At 42.7% G+C, this 15,442-nt stretch overlaps 1 protein-coding gene across 4 annotated transcripts in view; it reads right to left on the minus strand.

The window, feature by feature from the left end:
* LOC149859485 (lethal(3)malignant brain tumor-like protein 4) overlaps nt 1-14,369 on the minus strand; it is a 93,983-nt gene extending 79,614 nt beyond the window's left edge. For 3 of the 4 annotated variants that reach the window (XM_090058845.1, XM_090058844.1, XM_090058842.1), the window contains exon 1: nt 14,288-14,369. The gene's annotated coding sequence lies outside the window, so the exon portion shown is untranslated. Of the gene's footprint in view, nt 1-942; nt 2,318-14,287 lie in introns of those variants that run through there. The other variant, XM_090058843.1, reaches the window with a different exon arrangement.
* Between the last annotated feature and the right edge of the window lie 1,073 nt (nt 14,370-15,442).

Here is a 15,442-nt window from a genome sequence, read left to right on the forward strand (position 1 = left end):
ACGTACGCTTGCACACACACACCCAATCTTACAATATCCATCACAGTAGCATTTGCGTCCCGTAAACTTGAGCTGTGCAACTGGTGGCCCATGGGCTGCATGCAGTCCACAAGGGATTAATGTGCAGTCCCTGGATCCAACTGCAATAGCAGCCAGTCTTCAGACTCTCCCCTCCCCTCTCCAGCTGCTGCCTCCTGCATTTGCCCCACGGGGCAGGGCAGTGTGGCAACAAAGAGCTGAGGGTCAGTCTGGGGCCATGCCCAAGGGGGACAGTGGAAATTGAGGCCACATGCCCCAAGTGGAAATTATGCCTGCAAAGTACATCAGTGGATGAGGTGGTGCCCACACAGGTGTGCAGTGCAGTGTGGGGGAGCATCCACATGGCATACCTGGTGTAGCTTGCAAGGAGAGTGGCCCCCCAAGGCCTTAGAAGTTGGACAGCTCTGCCCTATATAATTTTAAGAGCAATATAATTTAACTTATGCTGCCATATCACATTGTACTGCTGTGGAGTGTCTACAGTACTTACAGTCTAGGAACTACTTCACTGTAACATAAAATAAAAGCCTCCTGTAGAAGCATTAGCTGAAAGCAATTTTGCTAGTTGAACTAAACTTATCTGATAATAATAAAATAGCACTTTACATACATTAACAAATTACTTGTACCTTCTTATTGCCTTGCATATGTAACCTGAATAATTTGAATACTGAAAAATTAAAATTAGTTATGAAAACATTCATATCTTTTTTTTGAAAGGACAGCTTTACTATGTTTTCTGTCATTTCTCATTGCTTTTTCGTATATGCCCATGTTAAATTTAACCTGTCATGTGGAAACAGGTTTGAACTGCCTAAGGGAAATCGTACAAATCTCTCAATACAACTGATCATATGCCTGTTACAAAAGAAAAAAATGTTTCAGTGGAAGGCAAAAGCTCACCTTTGAGGCAGGACAATTCTTGCTATGCAAGCAATCGTGACTCTCCAAAATCAAGCATCTTAAGGAGATCTGTACGTATAACTTGATGGGATGAGCTTTGGCAAATACTACTACCAAACACTTTCATTTAAAACTGAGTCCACTTCTGACGTCAACATGCAGGGTCTCACAATCTGATCATTTCCCTTAGGACTGGTTCTCTCTTAGTTAATTAAAAAATTCCAGTGAGGACAACTCCAAAAGTCTGGCAAGATTAGCACCATATACATGAATTGTAATGTGTCAGGCTGATGAAAACAGGAATCAGTTAACTAAATTAATGGTCCAATTCTAGAAGATGTTAAGCACATTCAACTCCCACAGACTTCAACAAGAGTTACAATACCTAGGATCAGGCCCTTGAAGCCTCTAGTTAATGGCTGAGCAACGACTCCATTAAGTTAACACAGAGATCAAAAGAATATAATGCTGCCATCTGCCAAGGCCATATGGGTACAGGTATCCTTTAAGTCTTCTTTAATTTGATTCAGCCATTTCAAAAGACCTTCACAACAGGTACTATTTCATACAGACTTCTAAAGCTATAAAGCCTGTTTGTAGTCTACAGGTTTGATGCTAGTCCCTGCAAAGATAGAAAGTATTACTATAAGAGGTGTCATTTATCAAATTCACACTTTAAATATAAAGGATTTCTAACAACAGCTAATGCCCTCAAGCCTACATTGAGGATGTGATGCTCTAGCCAGAGGACAAGAATTTTGAACAGGGTCAAACTTTACATTTGATACATTTTTTGTTGGTGGTATCAAAGTATCATTATTTAATTTGGTGAGGAAGTGTTACCCCCTAAACCAAGCCAGAAACAGACAGCTGAATCTCCCGGAGTCTGTTTTCTATTCCTGTCACTAACAGCACGACCCACCTCTTCTGTGCCTCAGTCTGCCCTGTACTAAAATGTAAGGTAACAATACAGACCTACCTCATACAAGGATTAATTATTGCTTGTTACAGACGTTTGGGTCTAAAGCACTGTGCAAATGCTTGATGTTGTCCTTCGTTCCCCCCATTCCAATTTTAGCAGCCCAGTGCTGCAAAATCCAGAACACTCTCAACAGTCAATGGGATTTGGGGGCCACAACAAAAAGCATCTTTTAGGATTTGGTCTCAGGCCAGTAGCAGTGTTCTCACTGGAGCAGAGAGCTTTGAAGCCACTTAGCTTAAACTAACTCTTTCAAAGCTGTTCTATGTGAACTGTTTAAAACCAGACCAGGCAAAGCATTAGAAAAAACACACTATATGGAATAATCTTGTACTTGCCAGCCAGGACTAGATAAAATAGGCCTTTTTCATCTCTACATTTTATAAATCTAGTTAAAAAAAACCTAGAAAAATATAATAAAGAAATTACTTTTCTTATAATATTCCCTTTATAATCTATTATCAGTATAATCTATAATAAAACCAAGATAGCCTAATAAAAGGAAACAAAATGAGCAATTAAAAGGCTGCAGAAACCAACTAGAAAAATTAGGAAAAAAACTTTAGTCATAAGAACTTTTCCCATTTGGCCCAGTTTGTGATGGTTTTACTTTTAACTCAGAAACATTACAGTGCTAAAAGAATGAATGACCTATAATTACAACTTACAATACAGAGAAGCTAGGGTGAAAAATTTAGCTGTAAATACGTCCGATTCATAAACTGACCAATAAATGAAATACTGGCAGATATAACAGAAGCACAGATTTTGCACTTTACCGGGGTGGGGGTGGGGGTGTAAAAAAGTCAACATTTTATCTTGTTTCTGCTCCTGATCCTCGATACTGTCTTGGGCGAGAATAGACAGCCAAGGACCTTCAAAGGTGCTGAGCATTTGTAACTTCCACTGTTTCCATTAATGGCAGTTAAGGGTGCTTATTGCCTCTGAAAATAAAACTAACTTCAAGCAAACAAGTTTGCAAATTTGGTATGTCTCATCCTATTCATGAAATGAAAATAAGTTTATACAAAGAGTTCTGTTAGGCTTAGCTAATATTTGTTCTAAGTGCTTTACATACAAATCTATGTAAGGTCTAATTATACTTAGACCTTCTGGGAAAGGAGCCACTTTCAGCAAGTTCCAATTCACATGTTATTAGCCTGATTCCTCACTACACAGGGATGTCCCTGTAGCTACACCAGTGTAAAACTGAAGCAGTGCGATGGGGAAATAGATTCAAAGACTTCAAGTCAAGTAATTACAATATAAAATTCTCAACCCCTCTGGCTAAGCTTCCATACAAGGGGAGGCAGAGTTCCACTAAAAAATACTGTCAAGAAAACCACCTGATATTCTGTTGTCCTGGGAATAATCAACTTATAAATATCCTTTCTTCCCAAAAATAGAACAGGGAACCTAGCTGAGCTGGTCATTTTATTTCATAGACTAAATCTACTAAAAAAGCAAGAGTTCAGAAAGGTCTTTGTCTTCCATAATTGACTGTTTAAAAGCCCCATATTATCTTAATTTCTTATGAGACTTATTTAGAGTATCTAACAATTGCCCAGAACACAATGCCCCCTTAGACTTTCTCCTAGGTGCAGCTACTCTAGTCTCAAAAACTGTCTTGCAAAATAACACAACACAAAAATCGTTTTCCTGTCCTTACTCTACTCTAACAATAATTAAAGATTATCCATAAAAATTATTTATCACCCTGGACAAGTAATATTTTGTCAGATTGAACTGCTCTTACTATCAGGAAAACTAACCTTATAACCAGCATCATCAGGCTAGCCAGAAATGGAACCCATAATGGAAACAGATCTGCACCAATAGTTCAATAGAAAACCTCAGCAGTCACCAGCAAGCATGCACTGCATGAGTACAGTACTGTTGCTCTTGCTGTCTTCTGCATCAATGCAGAAAAAAATCCAGGCTACAACCTAAAATTTTATTCTAAAGTAGGCCTCTGTTCATTATCCTTTTCACTGCTTTTCAAGTTCTCAGCAGGGGAAAAGAACAGTCCCATTTACGAATACAAAAGCAAGCAAAATGTTACTAGTTTGAAAGACTAAAAAAAGATGGGCTTGGGGATAGGGGTATGCTCCTGTGGTTAAGACACTTGGTTGAGACTTAGAAGAACAAATTATTTTCCTACCTCTTCCGCACATGCCCTGAAGGCAAACCACTTTACCTCTCTGTGTTTCAGTTACCCACCTGGGAAAAGTTTACCTCCCAAGAACTGTATGAGGATAAATTAAAATCAGCATGACGCTCAGATACTGTAATGTTGGAAGATTAATAAAACAATAGCAGATGCCATTTGATACTTAGTACAACTTATAAGTTCACGAAGCAATACTATATGAGCATGTTTCTAAACACAACAAATGAGCTTACTCTGGCAGTAAAACAGGACCAGCTCTGTAGTCCACAGAGCTCTCTCTTAAAAGCTGTTGGTCAAACATTCACTTACGTTAGTTGACAGAATCAAAGCTCCAAGATAAGCAATAACTATACTCCTGAGGAAAGCAGAAAATCTCTCTCTCTCCCCTCCAACCCCACGTCCCTTCCCTTTCCCCCTCCCCCTCCCCCTCCCCCTCTCTTCTCCAGCCACAAGCCACTTTATATTACAGGAACATTTCAGTAAGCAAGGTAAAAAAAAAGCAAAAAAGAAAGCATATGTCAAGTCAGGTGGAGCAAATGCAATTCCAAGGGTCAGTGTTTCAATGCCCCAATTCACACATTTTCTATTCTGTTCTTCAAGTCTCTTTCTGTTAAGTTCCCTTCAACATATGATCATTTGATTTGCTATCCTTCTCTTCAGATTTGTATAACAAGTTGAAGTTAACTAGAAAGCAGTCTTTTTCCTGTCTTTTTTGTTATAGGAACTCAATGAAGCATTCAGTGCTATACTGAAAAAAATATTTCAGTCTATTCCCAGCAGAAGTGGAAAGAAGTAGTGGACGGTATAAAACACATTTGTGTGTCCACAGAGTTAACAGTTTGTGTTCAGCTACTGTATGTGAAGAGCAGCAGCACACACTGCATTAATTTTATTTTATGACTTGCATTAAAGTGTTATTCCTGTTGGGGCTCTTTTTCTTCCTCCACCATTTCTGATTGAAAGAGATGATTTTTTACTGCTCACAAAGATTACAGCTTGGCAATTGTGAAAAAGAAATCCCTCTACTTAACTACAAAACAAGCATAGTAAAAGCAGTAGCACCACAAGCTCACCTTAAAAATATGCCTGAAAAGATCATCCACTGGGGCAGGAGTAGGGGACAACAGGAAAATTTAATAGTGGCCCAACTAGTTCCAGTCTCCTTAATGAAATGGTCATCAAATGAGCCATTTGTACTTAAAAACAATGATATATTTTATAAGTTTCAGCCAATGTAGCATGAAACTTAGAGAGAGGCAACTGGAAACAGGTGTTTGGACCCCTCTACACATGCAGGTGAAGGCATGATGGGATCTAATGCATAATCCACCCAATTGTGCCTCCTGCTATGTCACATGTGCATGGCAGGAGCCATGACTGTGGGATCATGCATTAGACATCATCACACCTTTACCTGCATGTGCAGAGGGGCCCAAACACCTGTTTCCAGTTGTCTCTCTATAAGTTTCACGCTACATTGGCTAAAACTTATAAAATATGTAAAAAACCCTACACTGGTTTTTGAAGGGAAAACAAATATTTAAAAGAATGCATTTAAATTCAACGGAGCTACAAGTTAGCGACATCACAATGAAATATTACCCCATTAAATGTGCATATAGTTAAAGTGAATAATTGAAAATAATTAGTGAGTCCATCCTACAATAAGAGAATGCCATGATCCATATTATTTCGTTGCCCTTAAAAATTTCTAAACTTACAATAATCACACACTGATATATGTTCCCATATAAAAAGGTCAAGGAAATTGCAAAGCTTTACGCTAGTTATTTTTTCCTATGTTTTAAGCCTACTTTATTAAATTATGTTTTTTCTGAACAGTTCATCTCATATATCCTCTTGAGATTGCACATACAAAATTAATAACATTAAAATATCAGTTTAGAGGGGTATAATACAACTGCTCAATGTTCAATTTTGGAATAATTGCTTTTTAATGTATGCCAAACAGACATTAATAGCAACTGTTCTTTACAAGATTGGAATAATTCACCTTCAGGCCAAATATGAAAAAAGTATTTTAAAAATAGAAGAAACATTTACAAAATTAATCAAAATAAGACTAAAAAAGTAACGGCATTTTAATGCCTGTAAATACATAGGATGGTCATTTAAATTTATCTGACTTGAAGTCAATAACTAAAATTAATCTAAGCAACTACACTCTATAGCTGCTCAATGAAAATTGCAAAATGGATTTTTTCCCCTAATAGCTATTTCCTAAATTGTCTGGTGGTAGAATGCTATAAAACTGTTAGTCTCAGATTTAGCACTACAGTACTAAAATCTGAAGAAATTAAAGTAAAACCTGGCACAGATGGTGATATAAAAACATCCCAAACTCCATACTATATAGAAAAAAAAAAGAACCCCCCCCCGCCCATAAAACAGCAAATGCCTTCTCCACACTAAATACCACAGGAATCTGAAAAGCAGTTGTTGCCATTTCCAGAAAAAGTTGCAACCAAAACAAATCTCCCTAAAGAATGAATCTATTCCTTGGCTGCGCGTTTATCTTACAGATTGTAATATATCTTTTCATATTCTTTCCTAGTTTTTTATATTTTATACATGGACACACACACTATTTGCTCTCCCACCTTTACCCATTTAAGGCTTAAACAAATAATGACATAACACTATATTTTGAAGTTGAAGAAACAGTGACGAGGGGATACATTTACACAATCAATAATATTATGTTACCATAGAAGGGCCCCATTCAGCATTTAAGCACATAGTCCCATTAAGCTCTAATGGACATTGTACATACTTAAACTACATGTTTAAAAGCTTTACTAAATGAGTCTTATAACCGGCTCCTTTTATAAAGAGACCAGATCAATGACTATATTATGTCTTATAATTTACCTTTCTGTTTAAAAAGGTTACACCCAGTTTGGACCCTGCTCCAAATTACATCTGCTTCTTTCCAGTGACTGTTTAATGTAAAATGCATACAGAATTATATGCATAGGAAGGACAAGATATATATGCATATGCAAAGACGAGAACCCAGGACTCTCCTCCTTGATGCGAATGCCCTAAAACTAGGGGCTGGCAACTTTAGCCCCCGCATGGGCCAGAGCTTGCAACCTGGTAGGGCTACACAAATCTGATCAGCCTGTCAGCTCAAGTGCCCTGTGTTTCCCCTCGCTGCAGTTACCCAGCCCCTCTGCTGTGAGGGCAAACGCAGGCATGAGCAAGCAGCAGGGAGGGCTGGGGAGGAGATGGATGTTTCTGCACAGGTGTGTGTCACCCAATCCCCTATGCTAGGTTGGATCTTCTAGGTCAGTTCTACGCTTTTCATAGACCAAATCTGGCCCACGGGCCACAGGCTGCCAAACTCTGCCCTCATCACTAGGCCTCCTTGGCAACCACATAATTGGGCCCTGAGGAATTTTATGTCCCATTCTCCAAATCGTGTGACTTGCCATGCCAGACATGCAACTCTAGCTGCACCTACTACACACACGGAAGTGGTAGCAGGGGAGCCAGGAACTCCCTACTCCCTAAGTGGTTGGAAACTTTAAGAAGTGGGCAGCATGCCTGCTTTTTAGCCCAGGGTGCTGTGAGCCTGACACCAGGTAGCCTTTCCCTGATTTTGGGCTCATGACATCCTGAACCTTTAAAAAGCAGGCATGTGCTTAGAGCCCCAAACTGAATTCTGGCCTTTTTTTTTTTAATTCCCTGGGCACCATAAGCCCAAAAAAGGGATGAGGCTCCCCAGTGTTAGGCTCATGGTGCCCCACACAGTACAGCAGGGGATGGGGGAGCTCCAATACATGTACTGGATTAAAGAGAGGCCTGCCATGAGCAGCAGGGATAGGGGACTCCCTCATCCCTGGCTGCTAGCACATGGCAGTTCTTTACATGGAAGCATGCAGGTGGGGATGAGGAAAGATCCCCCATCCCCAGCTGTACTGGGCCAAATGCCTCTTTAAATAGGCATGTACAACTACAGATGGGAGAAGCTCCCACACCTCTACTGTGCACCCATTTAAAGAGGCCCAGTGTCCCAAGACCCAGGGCTGACCTTGGGATACAGCTGGAGGCAGCTGGGTTTGGGATCCAAAACTGCCTCCTGCCCAATTCTGTGGAATGGGCAGGAGGCAGCTTTGTCCCACACCCCAAGTCTGCTGTGAGCCAGATCTGGAGTTTCAGCTGAGTGTCGGGATCTGTTACTAGATAGTCTTGTTTCAGCCCTGATCCTGAGGATCAGGTAAGGGAAGACTGTGTGTGAGGTCCTGAACCTTCCCCATGCCCTAAGGCTCATAGACTTAGCACCTTAAAGAGACTTACTCTTCAGCCCTGGGGGTGGGGGAGACTACAGGACAAGGCAGCAAACCTGCTGGATCATGGCAAGCCCAGATCCAGATGCCAACAGTGACTGTCAGCATTGGGAAGACCAAGGCAGCCCCTGGCCAGGTTTCAGACCAGGGATCCCAATGCTGACAATCAGCATTGGGATGACAGGGCATGCCACACATTCAGTGTATGACTCCACACAAACCAGGCACAAAAATGTCCCATATATTTTGTGGAATATTTTGTGGCTAGTTTGCCATTTATGGCACCAGAAATTTGATGAATGGATGACATGTGTCTATTTATGGTTCAATTAACATATTAGCTCCATCTTACATTATCTTTTCTTGGCCTCTTGAATCTTGAATTCTTTTAGAAAATGTTTGTTCTCAAGAAATGTGTTCCACTAAACTATTGTACCAACTAGTGCTGTTGCAAGATGTGGTGAATCCCCTTTGGGTTCACTGCCTTCTGAACTAGGGGGCATACCCAGAAGGTATGCTTATTAAATGCCAATAAATCCTGTTGAGAGGCAGAGCCTAAGAGCACATGTGCAGTGCCATGCTAAAACAGCTACATCAAGGATCAGCAACCAACATCACCTTTAGTTTGGGCAATGCTACACTGGAAGTACTTTGGCTAGCTCAGTGCAGTGCTGCACATGTATGAAACTGGTGCTGTATTGGGATGATATTGTCCCAATTTGTCATGCCATAATTTTAGAGACTGCAGCTAGAGCTCTCTCCTTAGACATGTATCCTAGGGTGACGATGAACCTAGGTCATCTGTGTCATGGAAAGCACTCCAGCCACTGGGATACAATATCTCCTACCACCACCACCATCTCTGATAGCCAAGTTTGAAAAAGAAAGCAGAAAAAACTGAATTTGTAAAACATCTAAGGCCATGAGATTCAGGCATCACCAAGTCTAGTTTCTGGACTCCAGCAGAGCTTATATGGTACCTAGGCTCTTTACCTACTTGGCCCAGGGCAGAAATGCACATGCAGGCACCTAAGGACCTTTTGTGATAGACTATGTGCTGACTGTGATATGTCTGTGTTAACTGTTCACATTGTTACACAGTATCATATGACTCACTTTATCTCCTTGGCCTTGTCACAGTGGGGTCCTAAGGGATGGCCATGACACCCTGAGGGCTCCACGACCATGCCAGCGTTGCCCAACAGGCAGCCTTTTCCTCTGCTGCCATGTCTTGCTGGTAATTATAATAAATAGGGAGGCTGCCCTCGAGTTTATGTTTGGGCATGGTCCTGATGGACCCCACTGAACCCTGTGGGTTCTTGGGTCCCTTTTTGGGTTAGATCCATGGCTCCAGAACTACCCCTTTACCATGCCCCAAGCCTCACAGACAGTATGTAAATGTTGTCCCTCTAAAGCCTTGATATAGCTCAGCCTCTTCTTCCGTCACTGGGCTCTCTGCAGCCCCGTCTCTGCACTCACACTGGCGCTGCGGTCTCTACATCGTAGTGTGGCCCCAATGAGGCCTCCTCCTTCCCAACAGCCTCAGTCTAGTCCACCCGTTTATAAACAGCAGCCAAAATATGAGCCCCTGGGCTATAACCTAATACAACCAGTTCAGGGCATACTCTGTCCCTTTCAAAGAGTCAAACTTCCTCCCAAGCATTAAGTGCCTTGTAGCCCAGGGTACCTGGTGAATTTTTGGAGCCCCATTTGTCCTACAGGCCGCATATCAAGCGGCCACAGTGTCTCTGGGCAATTCTTCTCTACAGGCTCCTAGCCCTGGCTGCTGCCAGAGAACTAGCCATTGCTGGCCTCAGCCCTGGGGTTTGTGTGCACCCAGGGCCCTGCCTTCTTCCAGTCAACTGACTGGGTGCAGGTGCAGGCTAATCCCCTTGTTATCCTGCTGCCATAGTAACCTACACCTGTGGGGTTTCTGCCTGGCTCCTAGGGCCCTCTCCCCAGACAGTTTCTGCTCTTAAAGGAGCAGGCACTTCAGTGCCCCGCGATAGGCCTGTGCACAGGGCACGAGAGCGTGAATGCCAGGGCTGGCTATGTGCAGGACAGAGACAGGATATACCTTTCGCAGCTGCAGTCAGAATGGCTTTGTTGACATAACAGGAAAGGCGAGATGCCCAACATCCAGAAGGGGTCAAGATAAACATGACAGCAGGCTGGAAACAAATAGCCTGGCAACTGCTCCCAGAAGAGTTTGGGAGACTAAGAGAAACAGAGAAGCTCTGGGAAGCAAGAGAGACTGGAAAGAGAACAGCTGAGTATTTGCTGCCCAGGCTGGACTGGGGACAGAGGGACTGCTTAACCCCTTTGGAGGGGACAGAAAACCCCATGCTGGTTGACCTAAGCCCCAGTAAATGCCTTTACTGAAGAGACTGTTTGCTGTGCTGCTTGGGCTTATGGGTTGTGCTAGGTCATCCCAAGGGGAGGGGAAGTCCCTCTCTCAGCAGAACTGGACGCTCGCTCCTGGAGCCAGGGCCATGGAGAATGAGGGATGGTGAGAGACCCAAGGGCTGAGGTCTCTGAGTGGGAAAGAACTTGGGTTCCCCTCTTACTCAAGAAGTCAAGTCTAGGCTGCTTCCAAGGGGTACAGATAAGGCCACAGCAGGCCTGAGCATGCAACCCTTGGAGGGTACTCTGCGACACCTTTCCAGCCTAACAAGGTGCTATCAAATTAATTTAGACACTTCCAGGTTTAGGCAGAAGCTGAAGCAGGGAGAGGATGGCATCACAGTTTTGGACTTCTGTTTAAGTCTTTTTTGCATCTTGCCCCTAGTGTTTTAAAAAACAGCATTAAGATTATATTAGTCTGCGGTGTCTCAAACGACCCAATATATTTGAATCAAAACTCATGGCAGAGGATAACATTCTGTCCCTGAACCCAACATCTTTACTCATGTTGACTGAATGAGTCAAGTCAGCAGCAGCAGACTCCCTCGAAGCATTACAGAAGCAGTTCTAATTGGAAGCCTCTCTCATAGCCGAAGGCAACATACCGAAAAGATGGGAGTTTGCACCTGGTTGAAACAGAACAGAATGATATAATGCAATGGGTGTGCTGCAAGGAGAGAGTCCCTTGCTGTTAGGAAGATAAGCAAATACATGTTGATGGGATTTGGCAAGTGTTCCTGGTTTCATATGCTTTGATTTTAATCTATTAAATTTTCCAGTTCTTCCATGGTGTCTCAGATGAAAAAGGTCCATTATACTGGTTAAAAGTTAGAAGTCAAGATATTCTTGCCTCTAATGCCCCTACAACCTCACTCAAAACCAGAAAGCGAAGTCATGCAGAATAAAAAAATATAGGAAAGAAGTGACAAATCAAGTCTGTGTGAGCAGGGCATGGTGGAAGAAGTATAGATGGGAGAAGGCTAGGACAGACATCAGGGATATCAGGTGGTTGCCACATGGGACAGACCAGATACTGCATGATTAAAAAGACACTACACATCTTTGGTGGACAAGATCAAGGAGGGTTATTTACTATCCAAAATTCCTGGTCTCCCATTGCACTGGCTCCCCAATCCCCTTTGCAGGAGGTAAATGAACATACACAACACAGCTCTGAAAAGCAGTGACAGTTGGGATGGACTGTTTTAGTAGATTACTCGGATTATATGTCCTCAATGAACAAGTGAACAGCCCCCAGGGGCTAAACTGCCTCCTTCCAGCCAATAAATACAACTGCGACATACAAATTAACTCTGGTGTCACTCGACTTCCTTAGAAATAACCTTCACTTTCAACAAAATCCTGACTTCTTGCTGAAATAAATTGTGAGGATTAAAATTGTTTTTAAAATTATAATTTAAGTAGTTTGAGACAGAAATGCCCTATGAATCACGTGCACATATTTTTGTTCTGCTTACACTGAAATCTCTTTTAACTTTTATAAGACTACTCAACAACAACAAATAAATATACATTCCAGGAAAGAAAGTATTTCCTCTGTAAATTGACTTGCCCTCTAGAAAATAACTGTCAAATTTAGAAACAAACAAACTGAGGGGTTTAAAAACAACAAAATTTTGAGCTAGGAATTAGACTAGCTAATTAGACTGCATGCCCATACAACGTCTTAAGGTACACTCGTGTTCATTATCAATCTTTACTTTGCTATGTATTAATTATGATAATAAAACAAGACAAAGGGAACCCATTCTGCATAGTCCAGCAACTATTCTGGAACTCTGTTACACAACTCAAAACCTGGGCTCAATTTTGACACTCAGACTCGTGCTGAAACAGCTCATTCTACACAGACTCAATGTTACTAGGACTTCTTGCCACATTAGCTCAACCTGACCCACACAGGACATAAGTGATCAATTTTTTATTTTATAAGAAGCCAGTCCTGCAAACAACCTTGTGAACCATTTCTTAATTAGTATGTTACTCTATTGTGCCAAGTCCTATATAAGAATATAGTCCATGACAATTTCTACCCAGAAAAGTTCATTTTCTAAATAGACAAAAGTTGGGTGGGGGAAACACAGAAATTGGAAAGAAAACCCACAGAAGAAAATACCAAGCCCAGCAACATTTCTAAAATCAAACAATAGCTATGTCTCACTTATACATATTTATAAAATTGTATTAAGACATTCAAGAAGCTGATAACAACCAAACAAGGGATCTTGTGCAATTCTGCATAAAACTTCCATTCTCTACCCCTTAAACCTAACTGCACACCCAATGTGTATTTTTGCTGATCTACTATTTGAATAAATTATACTAAGTAGCTTCATATAAAGATTTAATCTTACTCCTCCCAGCACCAAATATCACTAAGATTGCCCCTACGCTATATACTCAGCTGCATCAAGAACTCTGATAATTATTTCTGCAGCATTAAATATATCTTCCTCTTCATCTGGCACTGGTCTTCTCTCCCTTCATAAAATTTTCCTTTGTAAACTCCTATGAAATATGAACTTTCATTTCTACCCAAGAGGACTTTTACAATCTTTTTTCCAATGCCTGATGAAGGGTGTTGGTGCCCGAAGGCTTGCAATTAAAGGTTTTTTGTTAAAAATCTTGTCGGTCTCATAAAAGACATCATCTCTACTATGAGTCCTGATTTCATAAAAACCTTGATATTTTTTGGTTCAAGCACCTCTTCCTCAGCAGATTCTCCTTCTAAAAAAAGCCCCTCGATAGAGCTTTGACACAGGGGTGAAATTCTTTCCAAATCTTTTTTGTCTCACTCGAGCTTCTCCCAGATCTCTCTCTCGCTGTTATTACTTTCCAATCCATTCAAAAAAATCTCCTGAAGGAGTCGACACACCCCCACGTACAAGGCACCGGGGGCCAAAAAAAGATATGTAACACCTGTGGCAAAAGCAGGGACCACAAGTGTAGCTGCATCGCATATCATCACGAACACTACAGATGAATATGAAAGCAAAGTCGCACCAAATATAATCATTAATAATAAAGTATAGCCGCACCAAATATAATAATTATATGATTATAATAATATAAGTACTGTATGATAATTATATGATACTAGAGAGGGATCAGAAAGCCCCAACAGAATAAATCTCTATTTTCCATGAGAGGCTCTAAGATTCATTTCTCAAAGTGAGCGGGGTCCAGACATTTAGGGGCTATAGAAAAGCAGACGTGTCGCGCTGTCGCACACAGCCTGCGCTCAGCGGCCAGGGCCAATGTTTCACTCCACGCACGTGTTGGCGATCGCGGCCCACAGACACCCCCACCCCCTCCGCGGCCCGCCACAAGATGGCGGAGACGGCCAGGCCCCGCCCCCAGCAGGCCCCGCCCACGGTTTAACCGTTGCGTGCGGGTGGCCATGCCTCTGTCGCCATCCCCGCCCGCGCCCGGCGGCTCCTGCCCGGTCCCAGCGCTCACCTCCGCGTCTTCCTTCCTTTCTTTCTCCTGAACTCTTGGGACACTTACCGGAGCTGCCCGGTCAGCCACGCGCATGCGCGGCCGCTCGGCGAGGGGCTGGGGCTGGGGTCCTGGGGGCGGGGCGAAGGGCGGGGCCTTGGGGGCGGGGCGGGAAGCACCTGCGGACTCAGCTGTGGCGTGCGAGAAGGGTGGGAGGTAGGCCGCTGCTGCCTCCACTGCCAGGCCGGGGGGCCGTTTTCTCTCCTCAGAAAGTAGATTTTTGTGCGTTGCTCGCTAAGGCCTCTGCCGGAAGGTGCGCTGGTTTGCTAAATGGATACGTAAGGTTCTTTTAAAAAAAAAAATATATAGAATCAACTCGGCGAAAAGTCCAAAGGGACGCGCACGGTTCTTTGGGTAGACGCGAGCTCTTTTATTAGACTGAGTGGGGAGTTGGAAAAAAAAGTTTATGGCAAGCTTTCGGGCACAGTTGCCCTTCCTCAGGCAAGGGGAGCGTCTTAGGATCTCAGGGCAGGAGAGACTCCCCGTGCCTGAAGGAGGGCAGCTGCGCCCAAAAGCTTGCCACGAACTTTTTGCCAACTACACGCAGTCCTCTGACTTGCAACACAATCGGTTCCTGAAAACAGATGGGCTGAGGCTGAGAAGGCTAGAGCCTGGACAGGGGGGGTGCCACTCCCCTTCAACCCTACTTCTGGTCCTATCTGTGACCTGGCTAGCTGGCATATACAGGCAGTCCTCAGACTTACAACACAATTGGTTCCTGAAAACCACATCTTGAGTCGAAATGTCGTAACTCAGAACCAGTTTTCTCATAAGAAACAATGTTATAAATGGGGGTTGGTTCTGAAACCAAGGCCCGATACCCAGTTTTCACCAAAAATACTCCAGAATGTTGTACTCGATCAATTATAGGTGAGTAATATAGCTACATTGATGTATTTGTATTGTAAATAGCAATCGTATTGATTTGGATGGACTTCTTTGAGGTGACTTTGGCCTTTTTGAAGGGCTCTTGGCTGGAGTCTTGGCTGCAGGTTTTTCTGGAGTCTTGCCTGCTTTCGTAAAGGCAGTGTCCAAGGAAGTTTGGACAGACGTTCTTCAGGGAGATGAGTGACGCAGTGAACTTGTTTGTTGGCGTGGCATCGCATCGGATCAAGT

The sequence above is a fragment of the Crocodylus siamensis genome, chromosome 7 (assembly GCF_052110815.1).
Source record: "Crocodylus siamensis isolate JL-2025a chromosome 7, ASM5211081v1, whole genome shotgun sequence".
NCBI lineage: Eukaryota > Metazoa > Chordata > Crocodylia > Crocodylidae > Crocodylus > Crocodylus siamensis.